Raw genomic sequence first — 20,967 nt, 5'->3', positions numbered from 1 at the left:
CACAAGCTACTCCACTGAGTCCTAGGAAGGGAGTGAAAAGAGACTCCAAAGGGTGAGAAGGGACGGGTGAAGAAAAAAAGTATCTCCAGTAGCAGCCCTGAGCCTCCTAAAGGTAAACTTGTGCAGGGAGGGGAAAGGGGTTAGAGTGCTCTCTAGTTAAGGCTGCAAATGAATTTGAATTATAAGCTTGGCAAGATTTCAGTAGTTAAAAAAAAATCTCATATCTACCTCAGAATTTGTTATGTTACATCTGGGACTGAGACAGAATTTTTCTGCTACTTTTGAAGACAATTTTTTTTAATTAAAACTATCAATGGGAAAAATGAAACACTGGCTGAATTTGGTTCTCATCCTCCACTGTTGGTACATTGCCTACAATAAACTGAATGGAGGAAGAAACAGAAGGATGAAGCTCTGTCTTCCACGGAGAAATTTTCTTACAAGGGATGTCAAAGCATATGGAGATGTTTCTCATGCTGCTGGATTCTCTTAGTCACTGTTTTTGTGCTGTATGTGTTGCATTCACTGTGCAGATGGGAACGCATATAAAACAGAATCTACTAAGTGAGCTAGCATGATAGCCTGGAAAATTTGGAAGCAGAGTTTTAAATGGAATTTGGTGTTTCTGGTCTGAAGAGAGGCACGTAAAAGAACAAAGGAAACCATGCAAGACTTCATTCCAGAATCTTTCCCAGACTCAGTGTCTCCACCGTGAACATATCCTCTTAAACAATTGAATCAGAGTGATAGATATGATAGAATGAGTGTTGGCAAATGCATTATCTAATTTCTTAGATGAAAACATTTCAGACCAATTTAAATTGACTCTGACTATTATTTTTGGAGCATAGGTACCACAGTGCATTCAAAACTCCTAAGACACATAGGGCCACTTACAGTCTATACTAGAAAACATGTTACTGGCACAACAACTGAACACACAGGGCAGGAACCACATCTATGTTTGTACAGCTCCTAGCACAACAGAACTTTGATCTTGATCAGGGCTTCAAGGTGCTATGATAATGTCAACAATAATAATAAATGGAATCAGCCACACAATGAAATGCAGCAGACTATGGTTTATATACATTAGCCATTTCTTTGCCAATAAAGCCTTAAGCACACGTGCTATTCAGCCAATTATGGAACAGTAAAAAATGTTGATTGTATCAATAACAACTTTATGGGTTTTGTGTGAGATTCTATAACATAGTTTTAGAACATGGCTTTCAAAACTGTTGAAGCTTTGAGTTATGTCCAAATATGGCTAACAGTGGGGAACTACTATAATGTTAAAAATGTTGTGTCTCTGCTTCAGGCAAATTACTATGGGAAATGTTTAGGCAGGTGACAAAAGCTGACAGGTGACCTTAACAGACAGTTAGATATTGGGGATGACGCAGAAAATTACAATAGTATCATAGAAGCTACAAAAGGGAAAACAGTGAGGGAATCTGCACAACATCTTAGATGCCTATACCCAAATGCAAGGAGTATGGCGAATAAACAGTAAGAACTGAAAGTATCGGTACATACTCTAAATTATGACTAAATTGTCATACAGAGACTTGATGAGATAAATCTCACAACTGGAATATTGGCATAGAGGGATTCAGCTTGTTCAGGAAGGGCAGGCAGGGTAAAAAGGCAGGAAGTTTTGCATTATACATCAAAAGAACATAAGAGCGGCCATTCTGGGTCAGACCAATGGTCCATCCAGCACAATATCCTGTCTTCTGGCAGTAGCCAATGCCAGATGCTTCAGAGGGAATGAACAGAACAGGGCAATTATCAAGTGATCCATCCCCTGTTATCCAGTCCCAGCTTCTGGCAGTCAGAGGGTTAGAGACACCCAGAGCATGGGCTTCCATCCCTGACCAGATTGTCTAATACTGTTGATGGACTTATTCTCCATTAACTTATGTATTTCTTTTTTGAACTCAGGTATACTTTTGGTCTTCACAACATCCCCTGGCAACAAGTTCCATGAGTTGACCCTCTGTTCTGTGAAGAAGTACTTCCATAGGTTTGTTTGAAATCTGCTGCCTATTAATTTCATTGGGTGATCACTGGTTGTTGTATTGTGAGAAAGGGTAAATTAGAGTTCTCTATTCACTTTCTCCGCATCATTCATGATTTTATCAACCTCTATCATATCCCTCCTTTGTCATCTCTTTTCCAAGCTGAACAGTCTCAGACCTTGTCTACACTAGAAAGTGTTGTCGACACAAGTTAGAGCGATGATCAAAAAGTGCTATAATTTCAATGCTTCTGCCTGTCCACACAGCACTCATTGTGTCACCAAAGTGCCTCCACAAGTGGTGCATTGACAATGAGAGCACTGCATGGTGAGCAGCTATCCCACTGTACAACTTGCTACCTTTTGCCACTAGGAGTTGTGGGAAGATGGAAAGGATCACAGTGAATCATGGGAGCAGGCTCAATGTCCCATGATGCAGTGATTTCCGTCCCATCTTTCAATGGGTTTCCGACTGCATTTTGCAGAATTTTTCAATGGCCCCAGTCTCCTGTGCATCCACCATCTCGATCTGAAAGGATGGATCCTGCACTGCTCTCCGCTGTTACTGTCAGTTCTCTGAACAAATTGCAGCTGGTCATGCAGTATATCATGAGCTCCCAATTGCAAAAGGAATCCAAGGCACCTGACTTACTATGTGCCATAAAAACAAACAATGCCAGATTACCATTTGCATCTGGTGCACCGTCGCTCTTCAGCACGTGAAACAAGCACTGAGTGGTGGGATCTCATCTTTACGCAGGTCTGGGTTGACGAGCAGCGGCTGCAGAACTTTCAAATGTGCAAAGCCACCTTCATGGAATTCTGTGCAAGGACACCAGACTGAGAGCTGCCGTGTTGGTGGAGAAACGTGGCGATCACCATGTGGAAGCTGGCAACTACAGACTACCACCAGTAGGTTGCTAATCAGTCTGGAGTCAGGAAGTCCACTGTTGGTGTTGTGTTACCACAAGTGTGCAGGGCCATTAATCGCATTCTGCTACAAAGGATTGTGAGTCTTGGAAATGTGTGTGAAATAGTGGGTGGCTTTGCAGCGATGGGATTCCCTAACTGTGGTGGGGCGATAGATGGCATATGTATCCCAATTTTGGTCTCAGACCATCTTGCGATGAAGTACATTGATAGAAAAGGGTACTTCTCTATGGTACTGCAGGCACTTGTGGATCACCTTGGGCGTTTCACTGACATCAACACGGGTTGGTCAGGGAAGGTGCATGATGCACGCATCTTCAGGAGCACTTGCCTGTACACAAAGCTGCAAGCAGGGACTTTCTTTCCAGACCAAAATGTTCCAATGATAGATGTTGAAATGTCCATAGTGATCCTGGGAGACCCAACCTATCCCTTTACTGCCATGGCTCATGAAGCTTTATACAGACTGCCTGTATAGCAGCAAGGAGTGCTTCAGTAACAGATTGAGCAGATGCTGAATGATCATTGAATGTGTTTGGCAGATTAAAAGCTCGCTGGCAATGCCTTTATGGCAAGTTAGACCTAAATGAGGAAAATATTCCCATGGTTATAGCCACCTGCTGTGTGCTCCATAATCTTCGTGAAGCTAAGGATGAAAAGTTTCCCCCTGGCTGGAGTGCAGAGATGCATTGCCTTGTGGCTGACTATGAACAATCAGATGTCAGGGCTATTAGCGGGGCACAACGGGAGACCATTCAAATCAGGGAGGTCTTAAGAAGCCATTTTGACAATGAGCAACATTAAAGTGTCTTTGAAACAGCACTGTACCATGCTATAACTGCTATCCAATTTGCACTGTGTATCAGTGTGAGCTGCAACCACTGTGTGCAAGAGACAAATAAAGAATGCTTATTCTTCACAGAGTATACCTTTATTAAATCACAATTATTCACAACACACATGAAAAGTTGAGCTGGAGGGGAGAAAGCAGTGAGGGGTAGTTTGCACTATGACAGCTGCGTGTAAGTCCAGTCACATTCTGGAAGCTCTCTGAAGGGGTGGAGTGAATGGGGTACCGAAATGGGCTAGGAGTTTGGTAGGAATGTGTGGGTGGAGTTTGGGGAGGGCGTGGGAAGCAGTTCTGTATTGGCTGCAAGGGGGGGTGAACACACATTAATTCAGTCTGCAGTGTTATTAGTGACTTTAGCAGCTCCATTTGCTCCTCCATGGCTTTTATCAAGTGCTCATGACCTGCTATCACATAGTCCTGGTTTTCCCTCCTTTCCTCCTTTACATGCTTGAAGCCAATGCTTTTTAACTAAATTAACATTTATTTTTAAAAAATGAAAGAGAGTAATGGTTAAAAGGTCAGTATACATACACAGATGAAAATAAAGCTCTTAGGTCAGTTTCAAAGTAGAGATTATAACTGAGTTGCAAAGTTCTTAAATTGCAAAGTCTCTGAAATTACCCAAACAGCTTGCAGATCATTATATTTAGAGCTTCTTTGATTGTAGTCCAGTCCAGAGAAATGAAGACTAAATAGTCAATTTCCAGAGTTTGTTCAAATTCTCCCATGAGAACTAGCAGGATCTTGCAATCCAAACTTTCGCTGACAAGCTTGAAGAGATTTGAGATAAAAAGGATCAGTCCACGAGAGTCTTTTAAAGATCCAGGCAGGATGACCGATATTTTCTTGACAGCAGGTGCCTCCTTGAACAATTAATAGATGATTACTTGGGACTCTGAAATATCATCTTCTATGCCCTGTGCACACCAGTAACTAGTTACATTAGCACAAGATAATTGGCCATTTACGACCATTTACAGGTATTTACTACTTAAACGTCAAAGAGAAATATTTTTGTAGTAGTAGTATTGTAGTAGTAGTATTGTTACATTCAAAGTTCCTTCTATATGTTCATATGTTCCTTTTGAACTCTTAATCAATAGAACAGTGATAGGAAAGCAGTTCATCTTCACTGCTAACCTCTAACAAGAGATATGTAAACAACATCAAATAACTACCAACAATACACTTGCATATCAAAGGTCTAGTCTACTTATGTATTTTGCTATAATATATCTTTAAAGGTCAGATTTTGGCCATGCAATTTGCAAAGTTGCTTGGCTTTTTTGGGCCTAGCGTCACATTTAACTCCATCATTTTGAATTTATAGTTGGGATTATTTTTTCAAATGTGGATTGCTTTGCATTTATCAGCATTGATTTTCATCTGCCATTTTGTTGCCCAGTCACCCAGTGTAGTGACACTTTGTGACACTTCAGTCAGCTTTGGACTTAACTATTTTGAGTAATTTAGTATCATCTGCAAACTTTCCCACCTCACTGTTTACTCCCTTTTCCAGATCATTTATGAATATTTTGGAACAACACAAGTCCCAGTACAAATTCTTGGGGGACCCCGCTATTTACCACTTTCCATTGTGAATACTGACCATTTATTCCTACCTATCTTTTGACCCGTTACTGGTTGATAAGAGAAAGTTCAATTTTGATCCATAACTGCCTACTTTGCTTAAGAGCCTTTAGCATGAGACCTTGTCAAAGGCTTTCTGAAAGTCCAGGTATAATATATCAACTGGATCCCCTTGTCTACATGCTTGCTGATCCCCTCAAAGAATTTTAATGAATTGGTGAGGCATGATTTCTCTTTACAAAAGCCATGTTGACTCTTCCCCAACATATCATGTTCCTCTATATGTCTGATAATTTTGTTCTTTACTATAGTTTCAACCAACGTGCCTGGCATTGAAGTTAGGCTTACCAGCCTATAGTTGCCAAGTTCACCTTTGGAGCCTTTTTTAAAAATTGGTGTTACATTAGCAATCATCCAGTCATCTGGCGTAGAGGCTGATTTAAATCATAGGTTACATAGCACAGTTCATAGTTCTGCAATTTCGTATTTGAGTTCCTTCAGAACTCTTTGGTGAATACCATCTGGACCTAGTGACTTATTATTATTTCCATTTAAATAGCTTCCTCATTTTCTGCATTTCCCCTTTTTGAGGTTCAATGCTATTGTGATGGGTTTCTCTGGTTCTTCCCCCCTTATAAGGATATTAAATGTAATAACATTATGGTCTCTCTTACCAAGCAGTTCAGCTCTTTAATATATCAATTTGTTCCAAAACCTGCTCAACTGACAGCTCAATCTGGGACAGTTCCTCAGATTTGTCACATAAAAAAGAATGGCTCAGGTGTAAGTGTCTCCCACACATCCTCTGCAATGAAGACCAATGCAAATAAGTCATTTAGCTTCTCTGCAATGGCCTTGTTGTCCTTGAGTGCTCCTTTAGCAGCTCAATCATCCAGTGGCCCCACTGATTGTACGGAAGGCTGCCTACTTCTGGTGTTTTTAAAAATAAATTCCATTTTTGTGTCTTTTATTAGTTCTTTAAATTCCTTTTTGGCCTGCCAAATTACACTTTTATAGCTGACTTGCCAGAATTCATGCTCCTTTCTATTTTCCTCAGTAGGATTTGACTTCCAATTTTTAAAGTCTGCCTTTTTTGCCTCTGACTGTCTCTTTTACCCTGCTGTTTAGCCATGGTGGCATTTTGGGGTCCTCTTACTTTGGTTTTTATTAATTATTAATTATTATTATTATTTGGGGTACACATATAGTTTGAGCCTCTATTACGGTGTTTTGAAAAGTTTTTATGCAGCTTGTAGTCATTTCGCTCTTGTGATTGTTCCTTTTAATTTCCATTTAAATAACTTCCTCATTTTTGTGTATTTCCCCTTTTTGAGGTAAAATGCTACTGTGATGGGTTTCTCTGGTTTTTTCCTCCCTACAAGTGGAATTTAATTACATTATGGTCTCTCTTACCAAGTAGTTCAGCTATATTCACCTCTTGGACCAGATCCTGCCACTTAGGAGTAAATCAAGAATGGCCTCTCCCCTAGGAGTTCCAGGTTTAGCTGCTCAAAGAAGCTGTTATTAACAGCGTCTAGAAAAATTCTCTGTCATCCCATACTGAGATAACATGTACCCAGTCAATATGGAGATAGTTAAAATCCCCATTATTATAGGGTTTTCTGTTTTGTTTGTTTCTTTTTATAGCCTCTTTAATCTCCTGGAGCATTTTACAATCACCACTGCCATCCTGGTCAGGTGCTCAGTAGTATATTCCTACTGCTATACTCTTACTATTCAAGCATGTAATTTCTATCCATAGAGGTTGTATAATACATTTGGATTCATTTAAGATTTTTATTGTATTTGACTCTGCTTTCTTTCACATATAGTGCCACTCCCCCACCAGCACAACCAACTCTATCATCCCTATATATTTTGTACCTTGTTCCATTGATTATCATTGTTCCATCAAGCTTCTGTGATGCTGTAATGAGGTTTACAAACCCCATACTAAGCACAGCAAAAGAGAGAGGAGAGTCATTCCAGTTTACAAGCAATCAGGCTGACCCCACTCCCAGGCAGTGGCCGGCACTGCCTGTCATGGAGACATTCACCCACAGCTGTGATCAATTAAAAATAAATAAGCCCAGCTATAAAGGAGGGAGAACCAGGCAGGAGGGGCTGGGATAGGGGGAAGTAGTATAGCTGCAGGTAATGCTGTGCCTAGGATACTGACAAGGAGATAAGTCCTGGAGTTTAAGGGCTCATAGACTCCATTTATTTTAAGGGTTTATGAACTGGTCTAATTTTAAGGAAATTGAAGGGCACCAGTTAGAGGAAAGCTGAGATCCATAGAGAGACTGCACCAAGAGCAGTTGACAGATGCCTATTATGTCAATATCTTCATTTAGTACCAGGCAGTCAAGTCTACCTATCTTTGTATTTAGACTTCTAGTGTTTGTACATGAGCACTTATAAATTTTCTCAGCATCTAATTATCTGCCTTGCTGTAATGTGACTGAATGGGGCTCTTTTTCATTTGACTATTTCTCTTCAATTCCTACCTGTACTTCATCAGTGTCTGTCCTCTCCTTTTTAGTAGGATATGGTGTATCCTCTTTAATAAATACTCCCGTAAGGGATGGTACCACTATCAATGTGATAGGGAATAAGCATAAAACAAAAGTATGCACAATGGATTCAAAGCACATTATAAACTGCTACAGAGAATATATATGATTCCTTCACTAACAAAGCATTTTTCCAGTCTGACCTTTCGGACAAACCCACCTGACCTGCATGCAAGGAACCAAGCCCTGCAGTAAGAAACTTGAGAGGACAGATCCCTCCCCACAGTGGCCCTTCCTGCTTTGTGATCTCTGAGACCTCCCCCCGCCCCAGGCTTAAGTGATTATTAGTTTTATTACAGTAACACTTAGCAGCCCCAACCAAGATTGGGCCCCATTGTGTTATTGCACAGAAACAGCTAGTAAGAGGCAGTCCTTATTCTGAAGTGTTTACAAGCTAAATAGGCAGGATGGGCAAAATAGTGGAGGGGGGTTGGGAATAAAGAGAGACAGAGAGACAAAGTGACTCCTTGAGGTCATAAAATAGGTTATTAGCAGAGCTGGGAATAGAACACAGATCTCCTGACTCCCAGTCCAGTCTCCTGTATATTACATAGTGCTTTCCAGAGATAAGAAGCCCAGGACTCTACTCTTCCCTCCCCCATATTTGGCAGTGTGTGTGTGTATATATATATAGAGAGAGAGAGAGAGAGTTGAAGGTGGGGGAGATAGGAGTCTTTCAGGTGACTGGCAGAAAGGGAGAACAGCAGCCCTAGAGCTGTCTGACCTCTGAAATCTAACTTTCTTATCAAATAAAAGGAAATTGAAAGCATTCTAGAATCTGATAAATGAATACTGCTAGCAGAGTTACCTAGCCAGGGCTGGATCTGAAAAGTGCAGAATCACCAACAAAACACTTAAGCATGCATTATAAATTATTCCCACTGACTTCAAGTTGTATTGACTTCAAGGAGTGAATTCCCATTTCCTTTCTACTTTGTTTTTAGTTTAGTTTAAAAAGACAGTGCTCATACAAAAGTAATATATTCACCTTCATCTTCTGGTTTTTGAGCTAAATCAGCACTTTACATTTCCCTGGATTATTCAGATCATTAATGTGCCAAGTAAATATTATCCATACAAGGTTCTTAGCAATAAAAATTTTATACACAACATTGTGTCTGGAATTTTTAATTTTAGCTTTAATGCCACAAAGAAGGCCTGGAAGTTTTTAAGTTTTGAAAGGAGCAAGAGAGGTTCTGTTTGATTTATTTTACATTACAGATTCAGGTCCTGATTATGTTAGAAGACTCTCTGGTGACCAGAAAACTAGGGACATGACACCACAAGAAAGTGAAAGCTGAGCAGCTGTGTGGGACTGAGAATTTTTGGTCAGTTTGTTTAAAACCCCTTTTTGTTAACATTTATTTTAGTTCAATGGCTAATTAACATTGGGGAGAAAATATGTCTTTGTTAAAGATTCAATACTTCTCCCTTCCCAGCTCCTCTCTGAGCTGCCTCATTATATATATGCCCATTATAGTTAGATACAATATGGCGGTCTCCCTTTGAGCTGCTCTTCAAACATTTTGTCCATCCCACTGATATCCCCATTTGTTCCAGAATCCTTTGTCTGCCTCTGCCGGTCTTCTAGCCTTTCCCCAGTCTGATCCTAATCCTTATTAAAATCACTCTCCTGCTCACCTAAAATCAGTTGTGTATGGGGGCCAGAAGTGGGGAAGACTATTCTGTTCCATGGCTGATTATTGCTTCTAATTTGCTCCCTGTTTGATTCCAGATCCATTTTTTGGTCTGGACAGAAAATTGAGGGGCTTGTGTGTCCCCCCCTTTGCCATAGGGCCCTACCCCTCTTTATGGCCCTGTCCCCTGCTCCTCCTCAGATAAGTGCCAGATAAGTGCTCAGATAAGTTCCCCTCTGAAGCCCAGGCCAGAAGGCAGAGCCAGGCAATGCGGGCAGCTGCCGCGCTGGCTGGTGCCATGGTGTGGGTGGCCACAGCACTCCCGCATCTCCTGCTCCTTCTCCTGCTGCTGCTGCTTGGGGCCCTGGCTGCTCCTCAGCTCCCCGCTATGCTTCAGCCACTTGCAGCCCAGAAGCCCGGGAGGAGGTCCTGGCTCCAGAGCTGGCAGAGCCCTCAGGAAACAGCAACTGCAGGGAACAAAACAGTCAGGAGCCTGTCCAGTGAGCGGGGAGGGAAACAGGCCAGAGGCTGCTCTCAGGCACCCTGGCATCCCACCCAGGCTTACTTCTGCACTACTTTCAGAGCTGGGTAACCGGAAAGTGGCAACTGCTGGATGAGCACCCAGCTCTGAACCACCGCCAGCTGCAGCGGAGAAGTGTCTGCCTAGCATTTGACTTTTGCACTGGGCATGGTGGCTACATGGGGGCTAAGGCAAATTTTGGGATAGCTATAACCCCCACAAGCCTCCCCCAGCGCCATCACTGTGCCTGAGCCCTGTATATTCCATAGCTTAATAGTAAAGCTGGTCAGAAATTTTTCCCCCATGGAAATTTGACAAAATGAAAGAGGGTCGTGGGTGGGAGTTGATCGTTGTAATGCCTCATGGGAGTTGCAGTTGTGTCCCCATTCTTATCTATAGGACAGAATCCCCATCTGGACTACATCTCCCATAATACATCACATTCTCCTCTTTTGATAAGGGGAAGATGAGCAACATGGAGTCCTTGCGCATAGTTCATTATGGGAGATGTAGTCCAGCCGGAGAACCCATCCTACAAAGGAGAACATGGGAAAATGAGGAGCAAACTGCAATTCCCATTTTCAGTCAAAAACGAGGTTTTGCATTTTGATGAAAATATGAAAAGCTTCATTTCAGTGAAAAACCAAGTTTTGACTATCACTACTTTATAGTTAGTGCTTAGGTCTGCAAGAAGACCCTGTAAATTCAAACAGCCCCTCTAAATTCAGTTCCTGGCAAAAACTGCTGGTAGCTCAAAGTCAGGAATTCACGGGCACCAGTCAGGAATAAACACTTGTGGTAATGTTATTCTCATCTCTCCCAGCAGCTGTTGCTGGGTGGCAGCAGTGTCACAATCTCCTTAAGATGAGGATATACAAACACGGAAAAAACTGAAAAACAAAACTATTACTTTGGGATAAAACAAAATCCCTCTCACTCTGATGTGTAGCATTTGATTGAAGGTACTGTGGAGCAGGCTTCTCAAGTGTGAACAGTAGGTCTAAGTGTCTTTTCAAATACCTACCCTTTAAAGTTTACCTTTGAAACACTGTGTATTCCAGAGTTACAATTACTCTGCTTATATTTTGACTCAGCAAATAGACATTCAGGAAAGCAATTATGGGATCGATACAGATACGAGAAGGCTGTCCAAAATTTCCTGTTTCATAATCATAAATCTGCTTTTATATCTCTAGTTGTCCTAGGCATGGACAGTTATACTGCCTCAGAGAAAATAACTCTGTGTATGTGTCAGACCCTTATAAATCACCAAAGAGATTTTTCGAAGATCCTAGTAATATAATGCTAAATGCCTAAATATTGAATAAAACCACTGCTAAGACATTTAGATTCTAACTCCATTAAGTATTGAGCAGCTAAAATTCTAAGCCCCACCTTGCAAAGTTACCTCATGTTGTTCAACCCTAAACTTTCAAGACTTACTGAGACTGTATTGAAAAAATTGATGTTTTTCATTTTGATACAGTTCCACTCATGTCATAGATCTGTATTTTCATTCTCCACACTTCACTATTAGTAAAGATATTTGCATGAAAAACAGACTCTTTAAGGGCTCATCTGCTTCACCTACCCTTCTCCCCACCCCACCCCCAAACCTGAAGTCATCTTCCTGTGTTTAAGATAACAACATTTGTAATACTGGGCATTACAGCAGTAAAAAAAAAATCACAAACAGAGGAAGATGACTTTGTGTTGCAGTAAACTTATAGTCTAGACTTCACCCCACAACTGGCAGAGCAAGGGTTAAATTAACCCACTCTCTGAGCAGAGAATTTTTAACAGGTGTCTGCCTGCAGGGAGATCAATTAAGCTAGTCCTGAGGATGGGTGAGAGTGTTCCTGGATTCATCTGTGGCTAATTACTCTTTGGGAGAGGAAACCCAGGAGCTATTAAAAAGCAGAACAGTGGGAAACTGTTCTTTCTTTGAGTGGATGCTGAGTTAAGAGCTAAAGTCACCCTGAGATGAGAGCAGACTAGTTGTAGGAAGGTTGTTATGTAAATATAAACTTCAAGGAGCTATGCTGTGTTTATTTGAGTAAAACCAATGACCCTGGAGTTGTAGGTTCTTTGCCATTTGGTCTTTGCTTCCCTGATCCGCCACAGGGTTTTGGAAGTGAAATATACATTGTGTTTTCTTATCCTCATAATGAAAAGAGTGAGTGGAAATGTATATGGATTACAAGAATGTCCAGATGTGTTACCGTTAACTTAAAACAAAACAAAAAAATGTTTTGTGGAAGGCATGTAAAACCTCATGTTTCAAGACTCTTCCTATGAGACCTTGGGGACGGGAGAGAGAGATTATCCCATATCTACCTATTGGGGGGGGTTCTTGTACTTTCCTCTGAAGCATCTAGAACTTGTCACTGTTAGAGATGGGCTATGGGGCTAGCTATAGCTCAGTTCTGATCCACTAAGGCAATTCATATGGAATCAGTAGACCTGAGTTCAATTCCCTTTTGAGCCACATGTGACTATAGACATTTAAGCTACCCTGTGCCTCAGTTCCTCACCTGTAAAATGGGGACAAATACTTCACTACCTCACAAGGATGGTGTGAGGATAAAATTGATTAATGATTGTGAAGTGTTCAGATACTATCGTGATGTGGGCACATAAATACTTAGACAAACAGAATTTATTAATAGAAAATGGCAAATATCAGCCTTGCCTCAGTGGTTCACCCAAAATTAATCTCAAATCTCTTGCCCCATAGCAAAACACTTATGAAGAGGTTAGTTGTTGTTAGCCATATGGGATGGAGTGTTACAAGTTAATGCAAACTGTGTTCACTACGCCTCTGTTACTCCCTTCACTCTAGCAACAGTTCTTGATTTCATCAGCCACTTAGTATAATCAGTTATTTTATTGACATTAAAAGTTTCTGTGGATTAGTTACTTGTCTAGTTGATGAAATGACACTCCAGCATAGTGTGGAAAGCAGTCAGTAAAGTGTGCCACTGAAGTAGTCCAACCCCCACATCTGTCATATCTACAATGATACTACATATTCAACTGCAGTTTAGTCACTCTACGACATGTAAATGGATTTACCCTTTCCATATGCTGCTTTTTGTGGCTTTGATTTAGGACCCAAGTATTGGCTATCCTCAGGAATGCAATCTGCAGTGTACTGTATGCAATGCAATGTAATCTGCTCTCCTCAGATTCACCATAAAATTCATCCTACTGGTTTTGGTAAGATGAATGTGCTACCCCATGGTTTCTTGGAGTAAAATGGGGCAGAGAGGGAAGTTCCACCCAGAGTAGCTAGATTGCCTCAGGATGTAACAGGGTGCAAATTATTTTACATTAGTGCCTCTGTAGCTACTGCAGAAGCCACAAATCAGATCCTTTCCCAGCTCTGCCCTAATGATGATGCAATAATTAAGAGCATACACCTTCTAAGTTGTGTGTAGCATGACATAAAAATAAGTGACTTCAAGTCAGTGGTGTTTGAGTTTTATCTAGGGAAATGTGTGCCACCTACACTACAAAAACTACTACATAAATGGAAGGAAACATGTATGGTTTGTATGTTTATTATTTCTACTTGTATTTACTTTACAATAGATCCTGGAGACCCCAGATGAGATCAGGTTGTGATAAAATTCAAAACACATTTGGGATTTGCAAACATTTTAATTATACCTGTGAGGACTTCGAAAAAAATGTCCCACTGCAGTGTATAGGAATTGAGTAGTATACTGTTAAATAGTTTGGTGCTCATGGTCTATGTTGGAGAAGCCATCGGAATGTATGTACGTGGGTGGGCCCAAGTTGCATATAGTTTGCAAAAATGGTTATTTGGAACCCACTATGGCCATGTAGTTTCTTTCATGTTATTTTGTAGTGCAAAGAGGAAAAGGAACAACCCCTCCTTGATAGAGAATCAAACCCAGGTCATTGATTCCATATCATAGAATATTAGAGTTGAAAGGGACCTCAGGAGGTCATCTAGTCCAATCCCCTGCTCAAAGCAGGACCAACCCCAACAGATTTTTGGATCAAGGTAATCACTGTGGTCCTGATCCTCAGAGGTATTTAGGCATGTAACTCTCATTGACCTGAGTTTGAATCTGCCTGAGCAGTTCTAGTAACTGCATAGGCCCTGGCTAGCATATGCACGGCTATCACTTTAAAAGAGTGAGCTAAGGCATTCTATCTTCTGCAAAGGGACACCAAAATTATTCAGTGAACATTTACACAACCCATAAATATAGTAATATTTAAATACAAGATTACTAAAAATCATAGACACCAGGACTCAAGCACCCACGGAAAAAAAAATAGGGGGTGCTCAGCACCAGCCAGACTAGCCACAGATGACTTGTTTCGCAGCCCTGCCAATCAGCTGTTTGGAAGTTCCTAGGAACAGACAGAGTGGGACCAGCCACTTCTGGCCACTAGGATGCTGCTCTGTGCAGCACGGCAGCTGCCTGAGACAGACCCTGGCTGGGAAGGCGGCTTCCACTCCCTGCCCAGGCTCACAGGGGCCGAGTGAGCCAAAGCCTCCCCCACCCCCAGGACATTTCCAGCTCACTCGTCCCCTGCCCCTGGCAGCTGATCTTCGGCAGGGAGCAGAAGCCACTTCCCCAGCCAGGCTTTCTTGCAGGCAGCTGCTGCCATGCTGCAGAGCAGCGGCTGGGAGGGGCCAGCTTCTGCCAACCAAGGAGAGTGTCTGAACATGCCAGGGGGATACAGCGGGAGAATGACAGAGTTGCCCCCACACACAGGTAATATGGGGCAGGGAGAACACAATGGCCATTGGCTGGTCACGGGGGGAAGGAGGGGGTGTTACTGTACAGAGGAGACGTGTACTGACCTCCTCTCTTGCCCCCACCTCTTCCTGCCCCTGCTCTCTCTTGCCCCAAGCCCACCCAGCAGCACCCACTGGCAAAAACAGGAGTTGGTGTGTATGCTAAAAAGGGTGCACTCCAGGAACACTTGAAAGGTTTAACCTTCAGAATTAAATCAAAGGAAAGCAGATATGTTAATGAGCCACAGTATTTTTACTGCTCTTGCAAAGAAACCAGTTATCAGTTGCAGTGACTAACAGATGGCTTTGATCAAAACTTTATTAACATTTTGGAAGATAACTAATGCGTTACAAGTGTAATCTCACAAACTGAGTGAATCTATTTCCACTCATTGTTGAGACTTTTTAATGGCATGGATCTGTTTAGAAAATGTTGTTTTCCATTTATTGGTTTACAATTATGTTACATAAAGAAATTTCCAGAAAGGATTGTTTTACTCCAAACAGCAGACGTTCAGTTTTCCTTTTAAAATACATGGGTAAATACAACAGCCAGAGAAATTTTAGAACTATTGGTAGTTACAAAATAAATAGTTCCCCTCACTCAGTCTAGTGTGCTTTTTAAATTCAAACTGCCACCACTACAAATACTTTTAATTTTAATGCCAAACTGTATGCTAACGGTTGGTGGTACAATACTTTTTTGAACCTCTTTAAAACTGTATACTGCCAAAAAATATCGAAACAGCTTACATGGTTGCATCAACTTTTCTCCCATCATTTCCTTCTATTAAGATAATATCTTACAGTCCCTATCTTTTTTGGTGTAAACTAGGAGGAAAATTAGAGCAGAATCTTTACCTGTCTGATTAACATCATCACTGTATCTACATGTAACATCATCACTGTATCTACATGCAGATGGATCTGATTTCAAGAAGATTCTGTGGAATTTAGGGCCTACGCCATTAACTCATGCTGGTGGGCGTGGAACCCTACAAGAGAACAATCACAGAAGTGTAGGGCTGCAAAGGATCTCAAGAGGTTACCTAATCTATCCACCCCATACTGAGCCAGCATTAAGTATACCTATGGGAGTATGCAGGGGGTTCCTTCCACACTTTCTGGGTTTTTCTCCCCTCAATGACCCTTTTCTTTGAGGTTTTTACCATGTTGCAGAGGGAAGAACTAGCCCCTAAGATATTAAATAACTATAAAAAATGCAGAAAAGGGAATGGGAGGGCATAGCATGGCGTACAGAAAAATAAATAATACTGCACTATAAATCAAATTGTATTCAAATTCCTAAATATTCCATAATAAACCAACTTTCTGAGACCAATGTATCCTTTCCTCTACATGCTACATACTATTCCTTTTCCCTGGCACCTCTGGACCTTTTTTCTGAGACAGGAGGTATTTTGCACCTCCTCTGCCTAACTAAATGCTGCTCTTGCTGCTTCTAAAGCATCTCTTCCAACAGATGTTTCAGGGCTTAGAGTTAGAAATGTCTCAGAGTCTCCTATGCGGTCTCCAAGATTACATGCTACTAACTCCGTATCTAGACACATGGGGATTATCATTTAACATCTCTTGGATGGGTTGTATAATTTATCTCCACAAGAGCTTTGTTCTGATTAGCTAGCAATGTGGATCTTAAGCAAAAGTAAAATATTTAGATTGTATCCTATTAAGAACTAACGCTGTCTCTTTATTATTATAAATGATAAAGAAAAATATTTGGTAATTATATGAGTGCAGAGAAACTGGAATATCCAGAGCTGCTTGTTTCACTAAGGACGGGTGTGCAGAGAGACACTGATAGAACAGAGATTAGGTAAAGTGTGGGGGTGGGGGATGGTTGTAGAATGCTCCTGGTGCTAAACGACCCCCTATAAAACAGACTTTGTTGTGGAGTCCCAGAGATGGTAGGTGGCCTAAGACACCAGCAAAATGTCTTTTGTGTTCTGTACTCGTGGGACCCAAAAAGTTAAAATATTAATATTTGTAGAATTTGCAGAGTTTAATAAACAGAGCAAAAGCCCCACTATCTTGTGCAAGAGAACGTACCACTTTTTATCTTACTACCTGTCTGAGGCTTCCTGGAGAGGGCTATCTCTCAGTAGGTATGTTCCTATACTCGCTTTTTAGATATTTTTGGAACTTCCATTTGTAGGCCCTTAAGAGGGACTAAATATGAAAGACAGTGTATTAGGGTAAAAATCTCTGTGTACACACAGCACTTTAAAAAGCATAGCTATGTCAATTTCTCTAAGATGTATTATTGTGTTACCCGTCATAGAAGTTGCCTAATGTTTTCATAATGTGGACCCCCATTTTCATAGAGAGATTGTGTTCTGGATGACCTCTTTACCAATTGTGATCATGTAAACCACCTTGCCTCCCGTTCATGGCAAACCCCTGGGGCAATTCTAGCATATGCTGATCTGAAAACTTGTGATTAGGAAAGGATTGTTGTCTTTTTCCCCTGTATTTAGTACAATGTGTTTTGGAAACCATTATTCTTTGTCTGGGACCAATCTGATATCAGCTCTGCCACCTCTAGACTATATTATTTTGACAGAGAGCCTGGTATCCGTCTCTAAGAGATATTTAATGTGGGTCATAATCATGGGCACAAAACTGAGTTACGGATATCCAAAATTATCCCAATCAAAGACACAATATGGGGCTCACTTAGCAGGGAAACTTCCTGTATCAGCAGACAGAGCTAAGCATTTGAAAGGAGGCTATTTAGCAACCCCCAAGGACTTTCTCCCATTCCCTAAACACTCTCCAGCAGGATAGGGAAATGCAAAAGTTTACCAACACCTACTGTGTGTATTTCTCTTCAGAGGACTACTTGGGGAAGAGAGGAGCTAAACTTTTTAACATCCAGGGACTTGAAATGGACACAGGTACTTGAAAAATAGAAACCTGAGATATGTTTGGAAAAACCCTGTGATAGAGTAGGATGGTCAGTGAAGGGGACTCATCAAGAGATGTAAGATTTTCTTGTCTCTGTAACTAAGCTAAGAGGAGCTCCCTGAGTTCTTTAAATAAAATAGGAGCCCACGGAGTATCTAGATGGGATATGTTATGCAAACCAATTATTTTGCTTTGCTACTATTTTATCTCTATATAAATCAACCTTCTTGTTTAGAAGATTAATGGATTATTTCACATATCTATGAATCACCTCATTACATCCTGCCACTACTAAGAGGAAGCCTTTTCAATAGGTGTATCCCAGTCCCTGACTCCCTTTGAAGCAGTGCCCTGTGATATCCAGCCCTTGAGACTGACTATTCACAGAAGTCCCAGAGCTATGTACCCCAGTTTACCAGTTTTACCTTAAATCCCCGCTCCTGTATAACACACAGTACTTGTAATAAAACAAAAGAAAGTTTGTGTAAGAAATAATGGAAAGCTTACTAGAAACAAGAGAGAGTGGTGGAAAAAAATGTTTACAATACAATACAAAATTAAAATCTGAATCATAGGGTTAGAATGGACCACAGGGTAATCTAGTCTAATCCTCTGCTAAAAGGCAGAATTTGTTGTCTAAATCATCCAAGACAGATGGCTATCCAGCCTCTTTTTGAAAACCTCCATCAAAGGAGCTTCCACAACCTCCCAAGGCAGTCTGTTTCATTGTCCTACTGTTCTTATAGTTAGGAAGTTTTTCCTGAGATTTAATCTAAATCCGTTATGCTGTAGTTTGAATCCATTGCCTTTTATCCTCTTATTCTGCCCTCTGTGACAAGAGAGAGCAACTTTTCTCCATCTTCTTTATGACAGCCTTTCAAGTATTTGAAGATCACTATCATGTTCCCCCTCAATCTCCTCTTTTCCAACTAAATATACCCAGTTCCTTCAACCTTTGCTTGATGGCTTGCATTCCATCCCTTTGATAATTTTTGTCGCTCGTCTCTGGATCCTTTCCAATTTCTCCTTATCCTATCTATATGTTGGTGACCAAAATCAGACACAGTACTCCAGCTGAGGCCTAACCAGCAGAGAGTAGAGTGATATTATCATCTCCCATGACTTGCTTGTCATGCTTCTGTTAATGCAACCTAAAATTGCATTTGCTTTTTTTCCCAACATCGCATCGCATCACTAACTCATGTTGAAGTTGTGATCCGCCATGACTCCCAGATCCTTTTTAGCAGTGGTTCTGCCAAGCCAGTTATTCCCCATTCTGTATTTGTGCATTTGGTATTTCTTTCTTAAGTTTAGCACCTTACATTTTTCTTTGCTGAATTTCATTTTTGTTGCCTATAGCAAATAACTCCAATTTATCAAGATACCTCCGATTGTTCTTTTTTTACCTCTAAGAGATTTTGGTTGTTCGCCATTGTCTCTAATGTTTTTCCATTGAAAGTCTTGGGATGGACCCAGGCTAGACTATTCAATTGTGAATTGCATCACTGGCTGTCCAAGATGGGGTGACAACTCCTTCCTGTTTCGATGGAACACCACTGAGACACGTTATCCCCTCATGACTAATTTTAGTCCAGGTCCATATAGCATACTTTCCATATAAATATATTATTCCTTAAATATTACCTATCCATACATCCCATAAAGGTTATGAATTTTGACATGTTATGAGCTTTTCTCCATGAACGTATCTAATTCATTTTTGAACCCAGATATACTTTTGGCCTTCACAGCATCTCCTGGAAATGAGTTCCACAGATTGACTGTGTATTGTGTGAAGAAGTACTTCCTATTGTTTGTTTTAAACCTGTTGCCTATTATATTCATCAGGTGACTACTAGTTCTTATGTTATGTGAAAGGGAAATATTCTCTATTCACTTTCTCTGCAATATTCATGATTTTATATCATGTCCTGCTTCGTCATCTCTTTTCTAAGCTCAAGAGTCCCAGCCTTTTCATCTCTCCTTCTATGGAAGCTGTTCCATCCCTTTAATCATTTTCCTTGCCCTTCTCTGTACTTTTATATTATTAAATATATCTTTTTAAAATATAAACTCTGGCAAATCAAGTGTAAAAGTACAATTAGGCAGGCCAAAAAAGAATGTGAAGAGCAACAAGCAAAAGACACAAAAACTAACTGCAAAATGTTTTAAGCATACCAGAAGCAGGAAGCCTGCCAAACAATCAGTGGAGACACTGGACAATCTAGGTGCTAAAGGAGCACACAAGGAAGACAAGGCCATTGCAGAGAAGCTAAATTAATTCTTTTAATCAGTCTTCACTAGAGGATGTGAGGGAGATTCCTACACCTGAGCCTTTTTTTTTTTTTTTTTTATTGGGCAACAAAACTGAGGAACAGTCCTAGACTAGATGTCAGTAAAGGAGGTTTTGATACAAATTAATGAATTAAACAGTAATAAGACAGCAGTCCAGTTGATATTCACCCAAAAGTTTTGAAGGACGTCTGATAAAATTGCATAATTACTATCTGTGGTATGTAACCTATTACTTAAATCAGCCTCTGTACCAGATGACTGGAGGATAGCTAATGTAACGTCAATTTTTAATAAAGTCTCCTGAGGCGATCCTGGCAATTGCAACCCCTACACCAAAGGTCTGTAATTTTATTTGGGTTTTTTTAACTTTTTATTAAGGCAAAATTACAACAAAATGTTAACACTTTAAATTGTATGTTACTTGCTCAGGCTAATATTCAAAGAACCTGTCTGAAAATTCTGGTTTGCTGGCTGGAGAGCCTTCCTCCACCTCTGATTATGCTAGAAAGTGTGACCAAATTTCTAAATACCAATCCAGTAGTTTGCAAAACTAAGTCCCATTTTGAGTGAACAGAGTGAGTGAAACCAAAATGAAACTTGGTGATTTTGACTGAATTTACTCTGTGGTGTTTAAATCAATCCCAAACACAAAACAAAACAAGGTGCAATCCCAAAAGAAAGTAGAGTGTTCACATGGACTTTTGTTTAATTGAATGAACCTATAATTGTGGTGTGTTAACACAACCAAAAGTATAAAGCTAATTCACTCAAAGACTGATTCTTCTGCCTTTGCCTCAAAAAGTACAAAGAAAAATATTATGGTTCATTCTTTTTGTATGAT

The sequence above is a fragment of the Emydura macquarii genome, unplaced genomic scaffold (genome assembly GCF_026122565.2).
Source record: "Emydura macquarii macquarii isolate MOO-44397 ecotype Brisbane River unplaced genomic scaffold, CSIRO-AGI_Emac_v2 contig_3295, whole genome shotgun sequence".
Classification (NCBI taxonomy): Eukaryota; Metazoa; Chordata; order Testudines; family Chelidae; genus Emydura; species Emydura macquarii.
Note: the sequence above shows the minus strand (reverse complement) of the source record.